Source organism: Ambystoma mexicanum, chromosome 12 (assembly GCF_040938575.1).
Source record: "Ambystoma mexicanum isolate Mex_15411 chromosome 12, UKY_AmexF1_1, whole genome shotgun sequence".
NCBI lineage: Eukaryota > Metazoa > Chordata > Amphibia > Caudata > Ambystomatidae > Ambystoma > Ambystoma mexicanum.
The window spans coordinates 1,253,353,823-1,253,376,271 of NC_090936.1; the positions used below are offsets into that span (position 1 = coordinate 1,253,353,823).

General features: G+C 47.3%; 1 protein-coding gene across 2 annotated transcripts in view; it reads right to left on the reverse strand.

Annotated features, from left to right (window-relative positions):
* The window catches only part of APPL2 (adaptor protein, phosphotyrosine interacting with PH domain and leucine zipper 2), a 697,737-nt gene that overhangs the window by 566,119 nt on the left and 109,169 nt on the right, over window positions 1–22,449 (reverse strand). The window lies entirely within an intron of this gene.

Genomic DNA, 22,449 nt, shown 5'->3' on the forward strand with positions numbered 1-22,449 from the left:
AGCAGGGTGCTTAACCCCCGGCAGACCCAGGCATCCTTATTTGTCAGTTTCCTGGTCAGCAAAGGTGAAAACTGCATTCTTTGTCTATCAAATGACACAGAGGATCTTAAGAGGGTTGCAGGAGAGGTAAAGATGGGAGTAACAGAGACGAGGTACTCCCTGAACCAAGCGGGGAACTCACCCGAGGTGGGTGGTGGAACACGCATCGAGGCATCAAACGAACAGAAGTGGTGAAAGGAGGAACAGACTAGGGGACTAGAGCAGAGGCTCTTAAGAATGAGCATTTGGGGAGCAGTGGTAGGACCCTCAGGTTGTGTCTCTGAACCCCACATTTAAACCAGGCGGAAGACCTGTGCGTAGTGCGTCTGTTGGGAATTCTAGGACTTAATGCAAGGCAGATAAACAGGTGTTGCTACAACATCTGTTTGATCTGCTCCCTGGTGTAAGAAAACAATTTCACTGAATAAAAACCCAACCTGTGGATTTGTCAATACCGGCTTATTTTTGTGTTCGCATGCACACCTAATACAAAGAGAAGTAGGAGTGCATTTTCTGCAAGCTCGCTTTTCTGCTGAGACAGTTCTTTTTGAGGGTTAATGGTTTAGCACTGCTTAAAGGTCAGGCGACACACAATGTACACTCCCTTTCAACATTTCAGCACACACCCAAAGACATCAAACAATAGTTGGGCGGAGGCGTCTACAGAAGAGAAATACACACTGCACCCAGGGCTATCCTGGCCAAGTCTCAAACAGTTACCATGAGAACCACCCCACAGCTTCACACCTGGCACAGATTTGCCTTATTTTACGCCAAGGAGTGACGAAAAGCAAGGGAAGTGCGCAGGACCTCTTAACCATTTATATAGCGAATAACAAGAGTCCATGTTATAGCTGGGCATACTGATGTACTATTTAGGAGTAGTCGGAATGTAAAGGAACATTTGCCTCGGATCAGGCGGCAGAGTGCACATCCCAGACACCATTAATCTACCGCTAAATTGTTGCAGACAGAGCAAAAGCATTAGACGTCTTTAGTAAGCACTTGTGCACTTGTTTCAATGAGTTAATGTTTGCTGGAAACTGTCTCGCAATGCACTAGCCCAATCTCCTAAAGCATAGAAATCAAACTAAAAGTAGATTCATTGGAATTTGAAACCTACTTGCCAGATGAGTTTAGCACAGGTGGTAGTCAAGGTAAAAAAGAAATACCACGACAACTGACCTTATTTATTTTATTTGTAGAGTGCGCACAAACCCTCAGGCATCAGGGCGCTAAAACCAGTTACATGAGGCTCCAAGATGGGAGCAGAAACAAAAAACATAGTTAGTGGTTACTTAGGTGTTACATAGGGTCCCAAATTATCCCTCCATCTTGTTTAATAGAAACTGCTTTAGGAAAAGGTAAACTATTGGACAATAAATCACTTTGTGCTGAATGATTAGCTGTGGATTTTTTGTCAGATAAAAGCAAGAGTTAGCCCGAGCTTTAGTAGTCACTTCTCTACCCCAATAAATCTACATAGAAAAATGTAAAAAATATTTTTTAGCTGAAACTTCAGCAGAAAATAATAAAAAGTGTTGGCTGCTTGCCAACTAACATGCACATTTGTTGAACTTTTTTGTAAACTTTGATGTTGAAAAAGGTGCATTATCTGCAAGGCGGTCACCCTGGAGTCCCCAAGTTACCTCGCTGAGAAACTTTGGAGGCCTACAATTTACCAGATGTAAGGACATATGCAGACTTGTTCAGGAAGGAAAAAAACGGCAGACCGGCCTGGTCCGTCTAGACATCCAGGACTCTGGCACCTCCTCCCCATAAACATCCGACTTGCCCCGAGTTCCAGACAATCTTCAAGGAAGGGCTCCTCCCCAACACCTAGGTCCATACACTGTCCACTCTCATTCCTACCCAAGGCTGGGTGATGTGAGAAACCCAGGGGTATTCTCACGGATAGACCCAGAGGATCTTTTGTTCAGGTGGCCAGGGCACGCCCTTTGCCTTTGGAACCAGACACTGGGGTGGACCAGTGCGGGAGGATCACCTAGACAAGGGGTCCTTAAGGTCTGCCCTCAGTAGACGCAGTATTCCCCCCCTTTCCGACAACCCCTCAGTCTACATGGATTATATTAAACCAAGTCCCATCCTACCCCAGTACACTTCCCAAAAGGAAAGAAGGGGAGAGCCTCATGGGAAACCAGCACCCCTGTACCCTCAACCCTACATTCAACTTCCCTAATCTGGCAATACCCTACCCAATTTTCTCATAATTACCAGAAAACCCTGCGACTTCCCAAACCAAACCCCACAACCCCAATTTGTATACAAACACTGAGACAACGCAGAATGGGATTGAGAGGATGAAGATCACTGAGAAGAAACACACTCAGAGACAGAAGACCGACTTCCCCATGCGAAGACTGGACTGTCCCACTAACATGGACAGGCAAGGCAGGCCTCCCTTGACAATCAGTCTCACCTGAGATCTATGAAGCCTCCCCCTCACTACAAAAGGCAGAGAACACCGGTGTACTCAGAGCTGGGGATGCTGGTTGGTGCACGGAAGCCAGAGGGAGGAAATTCGAGCTGTTGATGCCGTAGAAGGCCTAGAGGAAGAGGGGCTGCCTGATAGCTGGACCTGCGAGTGTGGGGGAGGTAACAGTACCTCCAGGTAGACAAACCAGGGGCAGCTCGGGTTACCTGGCAGTGCCCACACCAGAGCCCTTCCCCTGGGCAAAGCAGGAGGGGCAGGCAGCGAGACCCTGACCTCAACAAGTATCCCCTTGAACTCCTGCAGCTCCCAAAACCGCCACATTGCCAAAAGGGGGAACAAAAATGGAATGAAGGATTATGGGACTGGAGTCCAAAGACATTTTACTGAGAAAAACTGGGCAAGGTGGAACACGAGTAAAAGAAGCATTACCGGGGCGAAGGCAAACCTACTGGAGCACAGCGACGGACCAAGGGACACTAGCAGTGGGTCAAAAATCCTAACAGTTCCCTACTGGAGGTCGTTGCCTCCGACAGGCCGTGAAAGACACGTGGAGAAGGACAGATCCTGCATCAGAAAGCTGCATTGTGTTTTAAGGACAGCGACCCTCCCGGGTGAACAGCAGAGTTGGGGAGGCGAGGCCAAGCCTGTGGTACTAACCTGAACTTGTGAATTGCAAGTCGCAAAACCAAGAAAGAAACGCACACAGCTGGTGAGTTGGCAAATGACCTGAGAGACCGGTGTGTTACAGATTGAAGTGGCAGATGTAAGGAGTTCATGGTAGCAACAATAAGGACAGACAAGTGATCACAGTTCAAGGGTGTTTATTAAACAGTATAATGGGTGAGAAAAACTCCAAATCTAAACCTAAATCTAAGATGGGAGCAAGCTACGAATATCAAATAATAAAGCAGTTCTAGTGGCGTCTCGTCAAATAAAAAGGGCCTATACTAAAATATACGATTGTCAATCCTTACAACTAAGTTACAAAATAATGTGGGATAAGGTTCTCAGGAAAAGAAAGAAGTGTTACTCAGGATGGTATGGCTGGGGTCTCCCTTCCCCATGATTTTAGCACGGGACAAGGCAGGACCTATAAGCACAGCACACTCCTGGGCCTCGCCAGCACGAGGTTACAGTTCCTTTCAACGATGCCAGGACCTTCTGGGGCCAAGTCTATTTCCTGCACAGTCTCTTGCCTTAGAAGGCCAACTGTACCATAAAAAATGAACAAACAAAAGTTCCTTTGGTAATCTTTCACGTTGGGAGATTGCTCTTTGCCCCTTTGGTTCCCCCTCAGCCAGGCTCTGATCCTTCTTGCAATGTTAGCCTCCTTCAATCGGGTTCACTACGGCCTTTCACGCAAAAACGCATCATTCAACAATCTCAATGTCTTTTTAAAAAACATTGTGGGCATCCGTCAGCTGGGTTCACACTTGTATGGGTACATCACTGTTTCCCCTCAATTTGCAGGCATCCCTCTGTCAGGTTCACATTTGTATGTTTCACAGTTCAATCAGATTTCTCCAATGTGTCAAAGACTTTCGAGTGTACAAGTGGTTTTGCTGGACCCTCGTAGGACCACTGACACTTCACACTGGCCCCTCCTACGGCCCCTTGTTTCTCTTAGTTTCAACAAAACAACACGACCCAAAAAGTATTCAGTCAGAGTTCTTCGAATGAGTGCCCTGCAACGCCTGACCACTCTGCTTCTGAACCTTTTTCTAAAAGTTCAATTACACAAGTTCTTTGTTCAACAAGTTTGCTGACTGTAACCTTGGGCCCAGCACAGTTCGGTTTTACTATCCGTCTTCTCCGACTTACCGGCTCTGCTGAACTGTTGGAGTTTCTTGTGTTGGGAGTAAAGGACGACACCATGGTGGCAATCGTTTCTCCCCGCTTTGGTTATCAGCGCAGGAGGGCCCTGTGTGCCTTGACACCTGTCACACCACATGTCAGCTGGATTTCCCAGTCTTTTGATTGCCCTTTTGGAGGCTTTGCAGGTCTGATTTGAAAAGGGAAAGGGCAGTTCCCCCTTTGTCGTCCATCCAGGTCTCGCCACCTTTCTCCTCCGTTTGAACTGCCGGTCCAGTATAGCTCTTTCCTTGGGCGTTCGGCCTTGCTCAAAGTGTTCTCTCGTGCTGCGCCTTTTATCCCTGTGGGGAAGGGAAAGGGCTGTCAGGTGTGCATAGTTCTTATCAATTGCCTGACCCTAGTGTTGGGAGATGTCAAGTAAACGGCTCTGGCGTTAGTCCGTGGCCTGTTACAGTGTAGGAAAGTGTACGTGTTCTAAAGGGGGAGATAAGAAGTACTGAAATATTCTACGGGGTAGGATGGGTAAAAGGTGTTATAGGGAAAGGGGTAGCAAGTCTCTCACATCAGTGTCCCACTTCCACTCTCCAAGGGCCCCCCATCCAGGTTATCCTCCTGCACTGACTACCCTCAGTAACTGGATCTAATAGTGACGGCTGTGTCCTGGTCACCTGGATGACAGTGTCAGGATTCCTGCCCCTCATGCCACCAGCCCTCCAAGATGTCAGGCTGGAGCCAGGCCACGATCACCTACATGGCCCTCAAGGGCCTCTCAATCCCTCCAAAGACCCACTTGGAGTCAGACTTGGCGCTTGTGGCACCAGACTCACTCACTCCCATAGGATAACATCGGGGATTGGACTTGTAGTGCATTGATGGGGTAAACAAGTGTTTTGAGCAAAACAAGAATTCCTCAATTGTTTGTAAAGGGGGCTGTGGTATGTGAGGAAAAATATACCTGACAAAAGAGTACATTAACCACTAGCTACCCACCTCTATCACACCATAGGGGCTACAATTCTACACAAACATAGTATAATGACGCCATTATACTAGGTTTGAGTATAATTGCAATGTGATTAATACACATTATTACTAACATCACTCATATCAATGAATGCTGGTAAATTGTGAATACATTTGCGTTGGCAACAGCCAAAAATGCAAATTGGTGTTCTATTCTTCTCTCTTTTGTGGCAATGTACAATTGATGAACGCTCTAAATGTTTTTTTTATGTATTTTAGTGTTAATATTCGAGAAAATATGATTAAAATATGCTGAATGTATTACCTTGACTGTGGTGGTAGATATAATTTAATGAAACTTCCACTTTGAGGAAAATTGTCGAAAAGGAGCCCCTATGGTGTGATAGAGGTGGGTAGCTAGTGGTTGGTGTACTCTTTTGTCAGGTGCATTGATGGGGACAAGATGGATGCCCTCACATATTTCGATTCCCAGAACTGCATGTGCGGTCTAGTCCTTTGGGTGTGGTTCAGCCCAGAGACACCCGGGATACCCAGAAACTATTTAAGCCACATCCACGCTGAGAAACATGCTTTGCGTTTTCTGCACCTGCAGCATGACACTCACCGTGTTCGGATCGGTGTCCAGTAGGCCTGCATCTTTCTTCTGCGCTCAGCTCCTGCAAGAACAAGAACACCTTTAGGAACAGCCTTACCTTGCGGCTCTTCTGCCCATCATTCATCGCTCCTTCTGTTCTGCGGGCATCTTCGGTGGTGTCTTCCCATCCCGGCACGCCGCCTCCTAAGGAAAAGGGAAAAGAACAGAAAAAAGGCATTAGTAAGCATTCTGCAAATCTTTGCTTATTTTTAAATACTGCATGAGCTTCAAACGCTTACCTGAATCCCAGCCACTCTGGGGGAACTGTCTCCGGAACCTCATCCGTCTGCAAAAGGGAAAAGACACTCCAGGTTAACGTGGAAACATCTAGAGGCGCTGCATAGCGCGCTTACCCACTGCATTTGTTCTTCATAACCGGCATCCACGCTGAAAACTTCGCGGCACCTAAAAGACACAGAAAAATAACTCAGTTCAATACAAATACGAAAGGGTTGCATCGCGCACCGTGCTCTCAATCACCTTCAGTGCTACTCATCTCAGCAGCACGTCGCCATCCCCGGACGCCGGCCATCATCTAAGGAAGGAAAGGAACGAAGTTAGAGAACTTTTCAAAAGACTCATTATACTTACCTGTCGGACTCTTGCCAGTGAAGTAACTAGGCAGCAACAAGCCCGCATCAATCAACGCGCCCCTGCACTGAAAGCAGGACAGAGAGCACACTTTCCAAGAAAACAAGGCCCAGTCTCCAGTCGAGTAGACTCCAGGGAAGGGTTCGAGGTCGTAAGAGGTCAGAACAGGCTGAGTGACATCCCCATGGATACCAGGTGAGCGTTACAGAACACAAAGCCTCACATCAAAATCCACCTGGGCGTCATGGAAACGTCAGAAACCGACCAGTTAGCCCACATGTTGGGGCAGCTACGTTCCAAAGTACATGCAGCCAGGCAGGAGACCAACACCCTGAGGAGAGAGCCGATAGTAGCCAAAGAACGCACTGATGATTTAAGCCGGCAACTTCTCCAGTCACAAGCAGGGCATGCACCATTGCCGGGAAGCGTGCCCTCGATGCCAGCATCATCAGCCAATCACTTTGAGATAACCCTTCCTGGGGCAGTTCCCTTGGCCCCGCCCGAATGATTTACAGGGGATCCCAAGAGGTTTGCAACGTTCATGAACCAGTGCCGCCTGCACTTCCTTTGTAGACCAGGGGCCTTTCCGAATGACTAATCACGGGTCGCTTTTGTGCTATCCTACCTGAGTGGTAGCGCCGCAGACTGGTCTGTACCCTTTATAGGCCAAGACGATCCTTTGCTGCATGACTTCAGGGGCATTCAGCAGGGAGATGGAAAAGCTGTTCGCCCGTCGTACACATGGGCAGGCATTATACAACAAACTTCTGTCCCTACGCCAAGGGAATCAAGACCTATTAACATACATAGTCATGTTCAATAGACTCGTAGTTGAAGCAGAATGGCCAGTGGAGAAGAAAACCACGTTATTTCATCGGGGGTTGCGGGGAGCTCAAGGATGTTCTTGCACAAGTAGTGAACCCCCTGAAAGACTGCTCAGAATTCATTGACCTTGTTGTTCAACTGGATCATAGGTTGCAGGACCGAAGAGCAGATCGAACCAGACCGGCCCCTCGCCCTATGTATGTGCATTCAAAGGACAATATTGCCCGCACAACGGAAGGTTCAGGAGGACCAATGCAAATCGGGGGGGGGGGGGGGGTGAGATCCCCCTTGACTAAAGCAGAAAGGAGACAGCAGCAGTTATGTCTGTACTGTGGAAGGTCAGGTCATTCCCTTAAAGAGTGCCCTGTGAAGCCACCGAAGAGGACGGTAGGGGCCACGACAAGGGAGATACCATCAAGGAATCGGAAAACTCCCCATCCAGGCAAGTGTAGGGGTCCATTTGTCGAGTGAAGAAAGTGAACTACAGACCTCCCATTTTGCACTATCTGTGGTCTTGATCAATCACCAACAACCATCTTGGATGCACGCAGTAAGAGCGTACATTGACAGTGGAGCCATTGGGAATTACATCGACCAGGATCTTGCGGCAAAGATGGGGCTTCCGTTACACCCTAAATCAACCACTGTTACCACTATCGACGGCACGGAAATAGCTTCTGGTCCAGTATACCAATCCACTGCAGCTTTAACCCTTCTGTGCTAGGATGGACACCAAGAATCTATCGTTTTTGACCTCATTAAGGCACCACAGTTCCGGTTGACTTTGGCAATGCCATAGTTGGTAGCTCACAATCCTCGAATAGATTGGTGAGCAAAATAATTAGCCTTTCCCGAGACTTGCGCCCACACATGTTATCACCAAGAGAAACAACCTATAGACACCAGAACCTCCACGCTTGCGACTGTGGCAATCGGCACCCGACCAAGTGAATTCCAGGACTTTCAAGATGTCTTTCAGAAAGAACAGGCCAATACCCTGCCACCGCATTGACCATACGATTGCCAAATCGACCCGATACCCGGCACACAAATCCCTTGTGGGCGAATTTACGCACTCAAGGAACCAGAAAACCAGCACCTGAAGGCCTATCTTGACCAATACCTGGCCAACGGGTTCATCCGTCCCTCGAAGTCTCCAGCAGCCAGTCCTCCATTCTTCGTACCGAAAAAGGAGGGGGACTTGAGAACGTGCATAGACTATCGCGCACTGAACCAGATTACCGTAAACAACCGCTACCCCCTGCCACTGATCCCTGAATTGCTTGATCAAGTCAAAGATGCCCAAATCTACACAAAACTAGACCTGAGGGGGGCATATCACCTTGTTCGCGTAAAACAGGGGGACGAATGGAAAACTGCTTTTCGCACCAAATACGGCTTGTACGAATATCAAGTAATGCCCTTTGGCCTTTGCAACGCGCCTGCAGCATTTCAATACTTCATGAACGATGTCTTACGGGAATTGATTGATGTCTGTGCTCTAGTGTACATCGACGATATTCTAGTATATTCCGCATCAAAGCAGGACCACGTTAAACAAGTCCGATCTGTACTGGAGAAACTCTGTCAATACCACCTCTACGCCAAGCTTGAAAAGTGCTAATTCCACGTCTCCGAGGTGGAATTCCTGGGCTTTATTCTCAGCCCGAATGGATGTACACAAGGTAGATGCTATCCTGAACTGGCCAACCCCAAATTCATTCAAGGGGGTTCAAAGTATGCTGGGTTTTGCAAACCTCTACCGCCGGTTCTCCCAGGATGTTCACAAATCGTGCATCCCATCACGTCATTGTTAAGGAAAAGCAACAGAAAGTTCCAGTGTACAACAGAAGCCGAGGAAGCTTTCCAGGAACTCAAAGCAAGATTCATATCTGCCCCAATCTTACACCACCCTCGCCCTGATCTCCCATACCTGGTGGAAACGGACGCTTCGAGCATGACTATGGGAGCCGCCCTACCACAAAAGGACCCCAAAATGGGCCAGTTACACCCGGTTGCCTTCTGGTCGCGTAAATTCAAACCCCCTGAACTCAATTACTCTATCACAGACAAAGAACTCCTGGCCATTAAATCGGCCTTTAAGGCATGGCGGCACTACCTCTTGGGTGCCAGACACAATCACCGTAATAACTGACCACCGGAGCCTCCAGTACCTAAAACCGGCAAAGGCCCAGTCCTCACGACAACTACGTTGGGCTCTTTTTTTTGCTGAATAGGACTACGTGATTACATTTCAACAAGGGGTGAAAAACGGGAAGGCCAATGACCTTTCCCGTATGGGGGTGGAAGAGCAAGGGTATCAGACCCCTGACCCAATAGCAATCATCCCGAGTGACAAGCTCCTAGGAATCACAGCAACCATAACTCAGAAAGAATTACATGAAGAAATCCAAAACCTGATGAGTCCGGAGCAATTACAAGCGTGGAGTGCACAAGGAGAACATTACAAGATAAAAGATCTGTTGCCCTACTTCAGGAATCGTTTATTCTTCCCAAACCAAGAACTACGAGAACAAGTCATGTCCGGTTATCATGATTCCTTGATCGAGGGCCACCCTGGAATCACTAAAACCCTAGCCAAGGTAAAACAAAATTATTGGTGGCCCACGTGGCGTAAAGACATTATCCAATTCATCCTATCTTGTGGAGTGTGTGCTCAAAACAAGTCATCCAAGCAGAAACCGGCTGGGCTATTACAATCATTGGAAATCCCACCAGCACCCTGGCACACGTGGTCCCTCGATTTTATTACTGACTTACCACCCAGTCAAGGGTTTAACACTATTCTTGTGGTCGTGGACCTATTTTCAAAAATGGCACATTTTATTCCTCTTAAGGGGCTCCCAAATGCTTCCACTCTGGCAAAGGTATTTCTTGAAGGCATCGTACGGCTTCATGGGTTTCCTTCAGTTTTGGTCTCAGACCAAGGTACTCAATTTGTATCTAACTTCTGGAGAAAATGCTGCTCTATGGCCCAGATCGACATCCGGCTATCCACCAGTCACCATCCCCAAACGGATGGTCAAACAGAGGACAAATCAGACGCTCGAGCAGTATCTGCGTTGCATGTTACACCAAGCTGAAGGAAGCTGGTTCGACCCATTATGGATAGCTGAATATGCTTATAATAATTCCCTACACACCAGCACTGGGCAGACACCCTTTTATACCATGTATGGCAGGTACCCACGTACTTCTGAGTTGGACGTTTCTACAACCCTGGAAATGCCAGCAGTCAAAACCTTGCACACAACCATTTCTCAAACCTTTAAAAGGGCAGTTGAACACCTACTTCAAGCTAAGAATCGCCAAAGGAAGTTTGCTGATCAACACCGAGCAAAGGCCCCCAACTACCAGGTGGGAGAAAGTCTGGCTGGCGTCTAAACCCGTGTCCATTAAAGGAACCCAAACTTTCCGTTCAAGATACCTGGGTCCATTCACCGTCACCTCTGCGATAAATCCTGTGGCGGTCAGACTAGCTCTGCCATCAAACATGCAGATTCATCCTGTGTTCCACGTGTCTCTCCTTAAACCTGTTCAACCTTGGACTCGGGTAGCAACGCCACCGCAGCCAGTAGTAGTCGCCGGGGAGCCAGAATTCAAAGTCAAGGACATCCTGGATTCAAAGTATGTCAGATCCAAATTATCCTACTTAGTAGACTGGAAGGGGTATGGTCCACAAGACAGGACATGGAAGCTTTGCGAGTTCATCCATGCACCTCGCTTGCTTAGACAATTTCATCAAAACCATCCAAACAAACCAGTACCAGACAGAAGAGCCACCTTTACAGGGGCATTGGGGGGGGTAAAGGGGAGTGGGGGGAGGGGCGGGAGTGCTGTCATGATTCCTGCCCCTCATGTCCCCAGCCCTCCAAGATGTCAGGCTGGAGCCAGGCCACGATCACCTACATGGCCCTCAAGGGCCTCTCCATCCCTCCAAAGACCCACTTGGAGTCAGACTTGGCGCTTGTGGCACCAGACTCACTCACTCCCATAGGATAACATTGGGGATTGGACTTTTAGTGCATTGATGGGGAAAGATGGATGCCCCCACATATTTCGGTTCCCAGAACTGCATGTGCAGTCTAGTCTTTTGGGTGTGGTTCAGCCCAGAGACACCTGGGATACCCAGAGACTATTCAAGCCACACCTAGGCTGAGAAACATGCTTTGTGTTTTCTGCAGCGTGACACTCACTGTGTTCGGATCGGTCTCCAGTAGGCCTGCATCTTTCTTCTGCGCTCAGCTCCTGCAAGAACAACAACACCTTTTGGAACAGCCTTACCTTGCAGCGCTTCTGCCCATCAGTCATCGCTCCTTCTGTTCTGTGGGCATCTTCGGCGGTGTCATTCCCATCCCGGCATGCCGCTTCCTAAGGAAAAGGGAAAAGAACAGAAAAAAGGCATTAGTAAGCATTCAGCAAATCTTCGCTTATTTTTAAAGACTGTACGAGCTTCAAACGCTTACCTGAATCCCAATCGCTCTGGGGCGAACTGTCTCCGGAACTTCTCATCCATCTGCAAGAGGGAAAAGACACTCCAGGTTAGCGTGGAAACATCTAGAGGCGTTGCATACTGCACTTACTCACCGCATTTCTTCTTCATAACCGGCATCGACACTGAAAACGTCGCGGCACCTAAAAGACACAGAAAAAGAACTCAGTTCAATACAAATACGAAAGGGTTGCATCGCGCATCGTGCTCTCTCTCACCTTCAGCGCTACTCATCTCAGCAGCACGTTGCCATCCCCGGACGCCGGCCATCATCTAAGGAAAGAAAGGAACGAAGTTAGAGAACTGTTCAAAAGACTCATTATACTTAACTGTCGGACTCTTGCCAGTGAAGTAACTAGGCAGCAACGAGCCTGCATCAATCAACGCGCCCCTGCGCTGAAAGCAGGACGGAGAGCACACTATCCAAGAAAACAAGGTGAGCTGTGGATCAAAGGGAAGGGTTGGACCCCGAGGAAGAAGGGGTTCAAGCACACAGAGACAATAGGGAGTTAAACTCTACCAATCCTGTGTTTCAGGCCCAGTCTCCAGTCGAAGGCTGAGTGACGTCCCCGTGGATACCAGGTGAGCGTTACAGACAGATCCCCAGGGACTAGCGTGCGAGGCACCTTCAGGTTTCTCACACAGACCTGTGAATGAACTTTGAAAATAAGGACAGCTGTGAAATCAGCAGCACTGAGTAACGGAGTGGTCCGGTGAAAGGAAGTAGCCCACTCAAAAGTCTCTGTGAAAGGTGCTTTGTTTGTAACGAGAAAGCAAATGAACTATTAGTCTAAGTGGTCCTGCGGAGGTCTGTAAAGAAAGCCACGCACATTCAAATGTCTTAGACATCTGAAAGCGCTGCAAGCCTGACTGAGGGTGACCAACCTGAACTTTGTGCTTAAAAATGTCAGAGCCCGACTGAGGGTGACCGACATGAACATTTTGTTGAATTATATATTGAAGCTGGAAAGAGACTTTGTGGCAGGCCAGGCGGGCCTCGATCCACGTTTTGTACTTCTTTTAATTTTGAGAACCTGAGCCAGAGTGCGCCGTCCTGTCTACGGGAGCGCCTTTCCCCGTGCTGTCCAATGTGGGGAGGAGAGCTGACTCAGCCACATTGATCATTTATAGTTTTGCACATTATTCCTTTTGCATACACATTTTCCACACACACACACATTTTGTTAGTGATCTAGTCCCCCCCCGTTTCCTCCCCAGGTTACTTGTAGATCCATTGCTGGCAATTGGTCCCCACTCCCCAGTTAGATCCCCCACTCCCTTGTTTCTCTGATCCCTGACGTTATTTGTTCACCTAAGCCAGGTCCACGCTCAATAAATAAAATATATAATTATAATAATAATAATAATACAAATAACCTAACTAAAATATATCAGATAGTATGGCGCCCTCAATGTTAAACCCAAGTAGGTATTGTGAGGAACCCGAGGCCGTCTGTAATGGAAGTTGTCTCAATCCGTAGTCAAATATTTGGCATTTGTTTTGGGTAATGACACTGTCCAGCCCCAGCAGGAGAAGTTAAAGCCGTCCTTGCTACCCCCAACACCAAAGAGAAAGAAAGACCTTAGAGACATTCAGGATTGATCGGCTCCTATCGCTGGTGTACCCCAATTTCTCAAGTAAGACAAAAATGCTGAGCCCAAAAAGATCAAATGAGCTGAAGTAGATCTGGTCTGTTATACCACCTTAAAGGAAACCCTTTGTCAGAGCCCCATTTTAAAAAAGGTAGCCGATTTCTCCAAAGGGTTCATCCTGCGAATGGATGCCTCTTTAATGGGACTAGGAGCCGTCTGCTCGCAAGATCATGCCGGACAAACACCCAATACTCTACATCAATGGAAAGTTATTTCCCAGAGAGATTAATTATTCAGTTATTGGACTGGAGGCCCTGGCAATCAAGTGGGCCATCCTCTATCTCAAATATTACCTGTTGGGAAAGAACTATTTACCGTTCATTCCCCACTAGCCTGGATATATCAAAGATAAGAGACAAACCCCAGAATTATGCGTTCAAACTTGGATCTTCAACCATATTGTTTCACAGTGGAACACCGGAAAGGTCGAAATCAGGGAAACGTGGACTTCCTTTCCCAGTTTCCCTGTGAAACATCTAGGTCTAACCCGCATACGGGAAGGATACGTGAGGAACCAGAGGGTGTTCTCACCCCCCCACCCCCCTTGCATCACCTCTTGGGTGGCCAGGGAAAGGCCATCGCTCTTGGTTCCTGACCCTGGGGGTGGATATGCAAGGGAGGATCACTTGGGTGGAGGAGACTTGGGAAGTAGTGAAGAGGACATCCTTCGTTGAGACATGGTATCCCTCCAGCCCCCCCACCCTATTTCCCTTTCATAGGGAGTCAAATGTCCCCAAGGCCTTTATAGGGCGTTACCAGTCCTGCCCCTATTCTCCCATTGACATTGACTCACACATAAACAAACACAACACTTTGGTACTGGGACGAGGAAGAGGACAACACAAACAACAACATGGAAAAGGGACTTCTGCAAATACAGTGAGCAGTCTAGTTGTGAGAAGACCAGTCTGTTGGGGACTTTAGAAACCCTAGGATCCATGGATTGGTCAGAGTAGTTGAAGCCAGCTAGGAGAGCTGGAGCCACAATCTGTGGCATGCGTGGCGGCGAGAGGCTTGCAGGAGTACCGGGGAGTGCAGAGTTGAGGCAGCGGAAGGAGGAGGAGGCGGTGAGAGACGGAGGTCCAGGCTCAACTGCTGGAGTGAAGCAAAAGAGAGCCAGAGAACCCGCGAGGAAGTGCCTATTCCGCCGACAGCCTGCCGGTGGAAGAAGCAAAGCCGCTGAATGTCAGCACATCACAGATGCAAGATGCCACACAGAGAAGGCAAACCGCAGCAGGCGGAAAACTCACAGATCCACTGTACGCATAATCTAGCGAGTCCTCCTAGAGAAGGGGGCCTGGGCAAGGCGAGAGGGTGGTCCAGCCTGTATAAATTGTTGGACTTTAAGTAATTTTTAATACCGACCTGAAAGATTGAACACTCAGTGAGGGATAATAATGTTACAACAAATGTGTTTGAAAATCATTGAACTTAAGAATAGACACGGTTCAAAGCAACGAGGGAATCGGAACGCCACACTAACCAGTTTGAGAGAAAGTTGAAAATAAATATTAATACAAATCTGGTGAGTGAAGGAAAACCTTAACAGATGAAAGGTGGCCAACCACCCATTGAAACACATGAGAAATTGGGACAAGTACTTTTCAATATTGAACGGAATGAAAGCACGTTTTGGCACTTGTGAATATTGTGCAGAAGGAAAGTTTACTAATCTGCCTGAACTGCAGAATTGCAATATAGGAGCCAGGAGAAGGCAAGAAACTGTAACACAGGCATGGCGCCCGAACAAGCCACGACACAGTGTTAAAAGAGAGGGGCATGGGGGAATGAGCCAAGCATCACTGTCAAGTTGAAGCAGTGGCATTGTGGTGGTGAAGTCAAGAGACTGAACTGCCTCTGTGCGGTAATGAGAAAGAACAGCAGCACAAGAGCTGGAAAGCGTCCCAAGGAATTGTGGAAAATTTGAACTCCTGGGAACTGGAACCCCTATTCCCTTTGGCACTATTTTGCACTCGGGGAAGGGGAAGCTGAATGCAAGCCGAGAGCTGGAAGTTCAGCACTTTGCTTTGAACACGTATGTATTTTGTTGCAAACATCCCTACACATTATATACAGTTAGATCAGTGGTCGAAGTGGGCGGGAGCAGTGCTCCTATACTCATTTTAATTAAGTTCCTATACTTTTATTTTAAAAAGAAACTGTTCAAGAGCAGGCACATGTTTTTTTGGGGGTTTTATTGTGCATGGGAGGGGGCACGTTGATGGGGTCTGTGGGGAACGGTGCAGGCCAGTAGGGAACATAGTTCCACTACTTCTTTTCGTACACTTTGACCACTGAGTTAGATGTGAGGGCAAGTATAGATTTTGGACACAGACTGCCATTTACTTTGGACTTCCTGACATAGACTATCCTTAGTTGTCTTTAGGTAGGGAAATCTTACTGCATAGGGCAAGTGAGGCCTTACTCCACACAGTGGAGTAACGTTGCTGAAAATGTTGGGGGGGGACAAGATATCTGATGAAAAGGTCCCCCAGCCAAATGAATGGGGACTAAATGGTGTGCCATGAAAGTGGGGGGCGAACAAACATCTCCGTCCTCCCTAGAATTACACCCATGACTCCACCCTCCATACAAAAGTAAACTTGTGAATCCAGCTGGACTGGTTGTCTGTGTCTGACTCATGATGCTTTCACAGTATGGAGTGATGGGCTCAAACTCACAGTCCTTGCAGTGTCATATACTGCATTATTATGGTTAAACTGCCAGTTATAAAAGCCCACGAAACTTCAGATTTCGTCTCAGCCACCAAGCCTCGGCAGAGTCTGTGTGGGCACTGCAACCATAACGGAGATCTTGGGATTGCCTACATACAGGCGGCCTCCAATTGGAGTCTGTTTTAGTTGGAGCTCATGAGAGCGAGTGAGATTATAGTTTGCAAATAAAGTGGTTTATTATTCTTATGAAGTGACGTTTTACTTGCCTCCTCTGCATGCGGTAACTAGTGCAGTGCGTGTCAGAGAATTGGTATGCTTTGTCCTAGGTCTTTTCTGCCTCCTGTCCTGTGCATTAGGTCATGTCAAAACCGTTGACTGGGATATAGCCTCATGCAAGAGTATAGACTATGGCAGGGTTTGTGGTTGTTCACATTTGATCAAATGCCATGTGGGAGAGAATACCCGACGTACCCTCATAAATTGGTTGTGAAACACCTTTATTTGTTTTAAAAGAAAATGGAAAAACCTACCGGTCCCTAATGCCAAGAGGGGTTTCCCTGCCGCAACTAAACTAAGGAGATTGTCAGAATGTCCAGAAATCATGAAGGTCCACAGTCGTGTCAAATCCTATTTCCTTCCCTTACACTTCAAGGCAACTAAGTAACACGTCTCTGCTGGGTCCAAAAGAATGACTCTTCTGGACAGATAATTCAAAGGTTTCTTGAAAATGTACCAGGCAGGATGTCTCCCCTCCCCTAGTTTCTCTTAAGGTTTCCAATGTACGGGGAGAAAATCTACCTTACCCTGTCTCAATGTCCCACAGGACAAGGACTCCCTTACCCTGGTATCTTAGCTTCCCAATGACTCCCTTACTCCTGGCAGTTACTTTGCTTCTCAATGTCAGGATGAAATGACTCCCTTTCTCCTGGCTTCCTTTTCAGGCTTACTTAAAGCATGGACCCCAGACCTCTGGTGGCAAGCCTGGTTCGCTCACTTACCCGGTACTGCGACGAAAAGAGTTGCCACTTCTTGTGCTTCTGACGATACTTGGTTCACTATCCTGATAGGTCTGTGTGGTTTCTTCCCTTCCCCATGCTGCTTGCACGATTGACCTGGTTCACCATCCTGCCATGCACTCTCCATCACCTACCTGGGTGACTGGTAGCTTCTACTGCTTTCTGGGTCCCAGACCCTCCTTTCACAGCTTCCTGCAAGACTCTCTGCTTGCCACCTTCTTCTTAGCTCCCCTTTGTCTAATTGGCAACTCACGTACCTTTTGCTTTGGTCCACGTGGGTTCAGACCTCTCTTTACCCTGCTTTCGGAGACTTCTTGTGTGCGGCGGTACTGCACCTGCGTTCTTCTGCACGGGGTGGCTCTCGTCCCATGCTCTTCAACTCTCCACCTCTACTGGCTGGTGTGGCCCTCGTCCTATGCTTTTCAACTTTCCACCTCTCCATCTGCAACGCTGCCGCCCAGCAGAGGGCCGTTCCCTTCTCCTGTTGTGATATTAGTAAATCTTCAACTATCTTCATTAGAGTCTTAATTCCATCTAATTTCGCCACTACTGATTTGGGTTAAAAGTGCATGGAAGTCCTCAGGAAACTGACAGGGCATGGGATGCTTTTTGTGCTCAATACCGTTTACCGCCCTCACACCAGCAGTGGCCACCCATGCCCTGAAATGAGCAACTGTCCCGCATTAGCCAAGTGTAAGGTGGTCGGCACATCCACGGGGTGCCGGTGAGACACCAGGTTACAATGGACTTCGCAGGGGGGGGTGCTAGTAAAGACATGGATAGTGTTGAATACAATGAAAGCAAGTAATGAACATTACTGAACAGAAGAAAACACCACAGAGTGAACTGTATGAAAGAAGACATTGTGGCAAAGCCATGAGACTGGCAAGGAGAAAGCAAAGTGAATGTGAACCAGAACACAGGTGCAGTGACAGAGAAACCTGAGTGGGCAAGAAAGCCTAGGGTTATCGCTTGCATGACCTGTAATGGATGGACCGTGTGGTTCGACAACTGCGCCTAGACCGAGGATACCCTATCTGTGAAAGCCAGTATTTGTTTGTAGATATAGGTCTCGAATAGTTTGAAAGGTCTTCCACATTGCCCCTAGTATCTTTGAGGAGCGGTTTAATGTAGGCAGTTGGAGGCTCGCGGTACCCTTCCTGTTAAAAGTGACAGATTGAAGAAGTTTATGTAGTATTACAATGGTGTACCCTGAGCAATGATCGGTTTGTAGGTGTCGGGTGGACAGGTTTCCATTGGGGAGCCTGCCTCGTTAATGTAGTTCACTAGAATTTGTCTCTTGACATTTGGGTGGAACTGTTCAGTCTGTCCTAGGCTCCAGGGGCTGGTTGTGTGCTGGTGATTTTATTCTTAAAGTCATCTGCAAGATCATGGCATCATTTTTGCGAGGGTACCAGTGTGTTATTGCATACAGGGCGATTGCTCACCTCGTTTACGATGTTGAATAGTTGTCCGAGTGCTGGTGGCTTTTGTGATCTGGTCGTTTTAGTATTTCTTTTCTTTGCCAATTTCCACTTGGTATGATCAGATTTGTTTTCCTTAGGTTTTTCTTTTGACTTGGTCATAGTTTTTTCTCCATTCTTGTTCTGGTTTGATGTTTTCATTACGTTGAGGTGGGGCATGGGCCATCTCACCACTGCTTTGTTTCATGATGGGATGAGGTTTTTTTTTCCCCCCAGGGAGATGCTGTCTATTGTAACCGTAATCTTTTTCAGGATTAGTTCCGTTTTTTCGTCCATGTCAGTTGCATCCAGGGTTGCCATTGATGGCTTTGAGGATTCCAGTTTTTCTTACTGCTTTTGACGGTTCTCGAGTTTCTATTCCAGATCGGGGGGCTCTTTGGGGCATGTTGGATGCCTTTGATTGGATCACGAAGGGTATGAGGTGGTCGCTCAATAATATTGAGATTGGTGCTGCTGGTGTGATTAGGTTTTTATCGGTGAAGATTGCCTCCAGAGTCTGTCCTGCTGTGTGCGTTCTCTTTTTCAAACCATATGTTGAAGTCCAAGAATTATCATCAAGTGAGCATGTTTAATGGCCAGGTTTGTGACTGCTTCTACTAAAGTGTATATGAAGGTTGCGTCATAGGTCGTAGTCTATAGAGGAGTATAAACGTGAGGTTTGTGAAGGAGGAGGGATTCGCAGTTCGGAATGTTCACTGGGGTCGGCAGTTTTTAGTTTGAGATGGTCTTTGTAAGCCACTGCAAAGTCCTGCTCCTCTTTTTCCTTTTCTGTTTGCATCTGAAATTGTCAGGCAGACAGCTGTGCAGTACGATTTTGTAGCTGTCATTAATAGGATGTCGATTCCCCCATCGCAAAGTAGATCGTAGATCTCCATTGTGTGTTTGGACATGTGTTTGGACATGGATTAGGTTGCAACGCATTTTCTTCTGTATAGTGGGCTGTTTTGTTCTTGCTTGCATCTTTCGGTGGTCTTGTTGGTGATGCTCAGTATTACCTTCTGGTTGTAGGTTGTGTTTTCGTCATTAAGTAGGTCGGCTACTTTTCATATTGGGTTCACGTCTTCTTCTGTTTTAGGTTGGTGTTGCCAGTGGGCCCCTTGGTTTTTAGTGATATATGGAGTGAAGGTATCATTTCCCATTGGTCTTCTGTTTGTTTCCGCATTTTCCCTTTGGAGGCCCGATATCCTGCCGATGTGTCTAATGTTTCTGGTAGCATGTTGCTGCTTTGGCGAGTATCCGCTGAAACGTAGGGCGTGAAGTACAGTGATTTTTGTCATTTCTTCAGTGCTGTGTTGGTATTTTCTGGCCTGGTGGCTTGGTGCGGTTCCATTTTGCGCATCCTTTCTCTAGGGTTTCTCGCACATCGTCCTTTCCTCAGCCATGGCATCTTCCGTCCTTTTAAGTCTTCTAGTGGTTTTCCTATTAGAATACTTGGAAGCTCAGGGTATCTCACAGTTACGAGTGACTTCCTGTGATTGTGAGGTTTGATATTTTTCAATAAGGTGTTTTCATTTTATGCCCAAGGTGGTCCTCGTGTTTTTCTTGTGTTGCTCCTTGGGTTTTCCCTTCACCGTCAGGGTGCGTTTTAGTTTGTTGTTGTGATTTCCTTTTCAGGCGTGTTAGGCAGTCTGTATGAAGTACCCTCTGGGAACATTACAAACAACTAGGACTACAGGCAACCCAATCTTTGGTATAAGCTCGTACTACACAGTTTTGGTAGCGTGTTGAGCAGCCTCATCTCAAGAGGGGTCAATGTGAGCTGTAGTGGAGTTACACAGAGATTCACAGTGACAAGTATTCAAATAAACACTTACACTCAAGGTTTCTTGCATAAACAATTAATTTATATCAGAAAGTTATAAAACTTTTTTCAGAAGGGAGCAATAGAATAGTAACACACATATACTTCAATACTGTACACTTTGAGTTTCTGGATCAGACAAGGCCCTTTTGGGATGGCCCACAGACACAACCTACACCCACAGGTGACTTCAGTAACAAGGAGGCTGGGGACATTAATACCTTACTGTTGGCATACAGAATACTCAATAGTTTGTAAAAGGCAAAGGTTATTAGAACACAAGAAATTACAAATATTCATAACCAGGGCAAATACTTTTAAAGTTCACTGGAAGAGTCATTCTAATCAATACGCTAAGCCAAAATCAATGGCCAAAAGTCTTGTATAGGATAAAGCACTTCTGGTAAGTAATGGAAAAGTCTTTGCACAAGTTCTTAGGAGTATTTGAAGAAAATAAGAATCAAATGTAGGGCCACAAGCTGATTAGACTTGTGAGTTGCAGAAGTGGCAAGCACTTCCACAGTAAGAGGTAAGTTCACTTAGGCTAGTTTACAGTACCTTAGTAAAGAAGAAAAAGATGCAGCTGATGACTTCTGTTCCTGTGCAGCTCTGCAGGTCTCACTGTTCCTGGGCCTCAGTCGTGGGGACAAGAGGGAGGACGTCGGGGGACTCCTGCACTGTATTGGCACCATCAAAGCTGGCAACCGGCAAACTTTACTTTCAGTGGCTGTTTCGCGTTTCAGCTCCTTGCGGTACAGCAAATAGCATCGTAGGTCCTGCACTCGACTGAGGAGGGGTCAGGCTTGGTCAGTCCTGCTTCATGGGAGTCCGGAGGATCTTGCAAAAGCTTTAGGCCAGCTTACAAGCAACACATACAATCTGGTGTCCCTCTCCTTGGCTCTATGGTTTCCTGCAGCAACTGAGTAAATTCAACTAGCTCCGAGATGGGTGTCCAGGTGGCTTACTTGGGAGTTGATTGGTCCTACCAACTCAAAGGGAGAAGTCGTCCTTTGCAGGGCTTCTCGGTCGATGAGAACTTGGGGATTTGGACCTGCAGCAGGGCTTCACCAGGCAAACCAACGGTCCAGGAGTTGCAAGCTCTTCAGTTCCTTCGTCCAGTGGTAGACTCTGCCTTCCAAGCCAAAAGACTTGCCTTTTATTCAGTTCTCTCCCATTCATTCCGGCCTAGCTGTCACTCACCCAGCAGGGTGGCTGTCCTTGCCAGACAGTCAGCCAGCCAATCACTACAGAGTGCATTTGGGTCTCCAAAGGAGACTAAGCACAGGGCGTTTCGGGCACCTCCCTTACTTCCTGCCTACCCCAAACACTCTGGAGCCAGAGGCGGGTTTCACTCTGAAACCCCGCCAAAGGCGAAATGAACAAAGAGGCCAAACCCGGTTTGGCACGCAGAGAAACTCTAGAAGGACCTTCCATCAAAGACCTGGTGAAAAATGAAGACTAGGCACCATTTTAGCAAAGATGGCTGGATGCCATGGATCCCGCGGTTAACGTTACCGGGTCCGCGAACGGTCGCGGTAAATGTAAACCACTGACAACAGCCAGTCCATTGAGGAAAGGGTAACCTAAACGATGTTACATGAGCATTTAGACAGGGGAATACTAAGTAACCCCTCCAGCACTCTATTGTAAGATAGGGTGTGCTGGGTCTAGAAAGTTACAAAATGTACGTAAAGTCAATTTCACTTCACTGCTCTGGGAAACAGTAGTTGATCCCAGAGAAGGTATTTACACCTTGGAAAATCTGGAATACTTCCCTGTGGCACTGCACTGCAGGTGCTTTGTGACAATTGTAAAAGGTGATGCCTATGGAGTTGGTTAGACTCCATAACCAAAAAGAAACCAATACAGAAAACACATTGAATTGAAAAGTTCAAAGTCCCAAAGTTTGGCAAAAGAGCTCCAAGGTGGGAGGAATTGGCACATTTTTGAGAATTCTCCCTAACAAG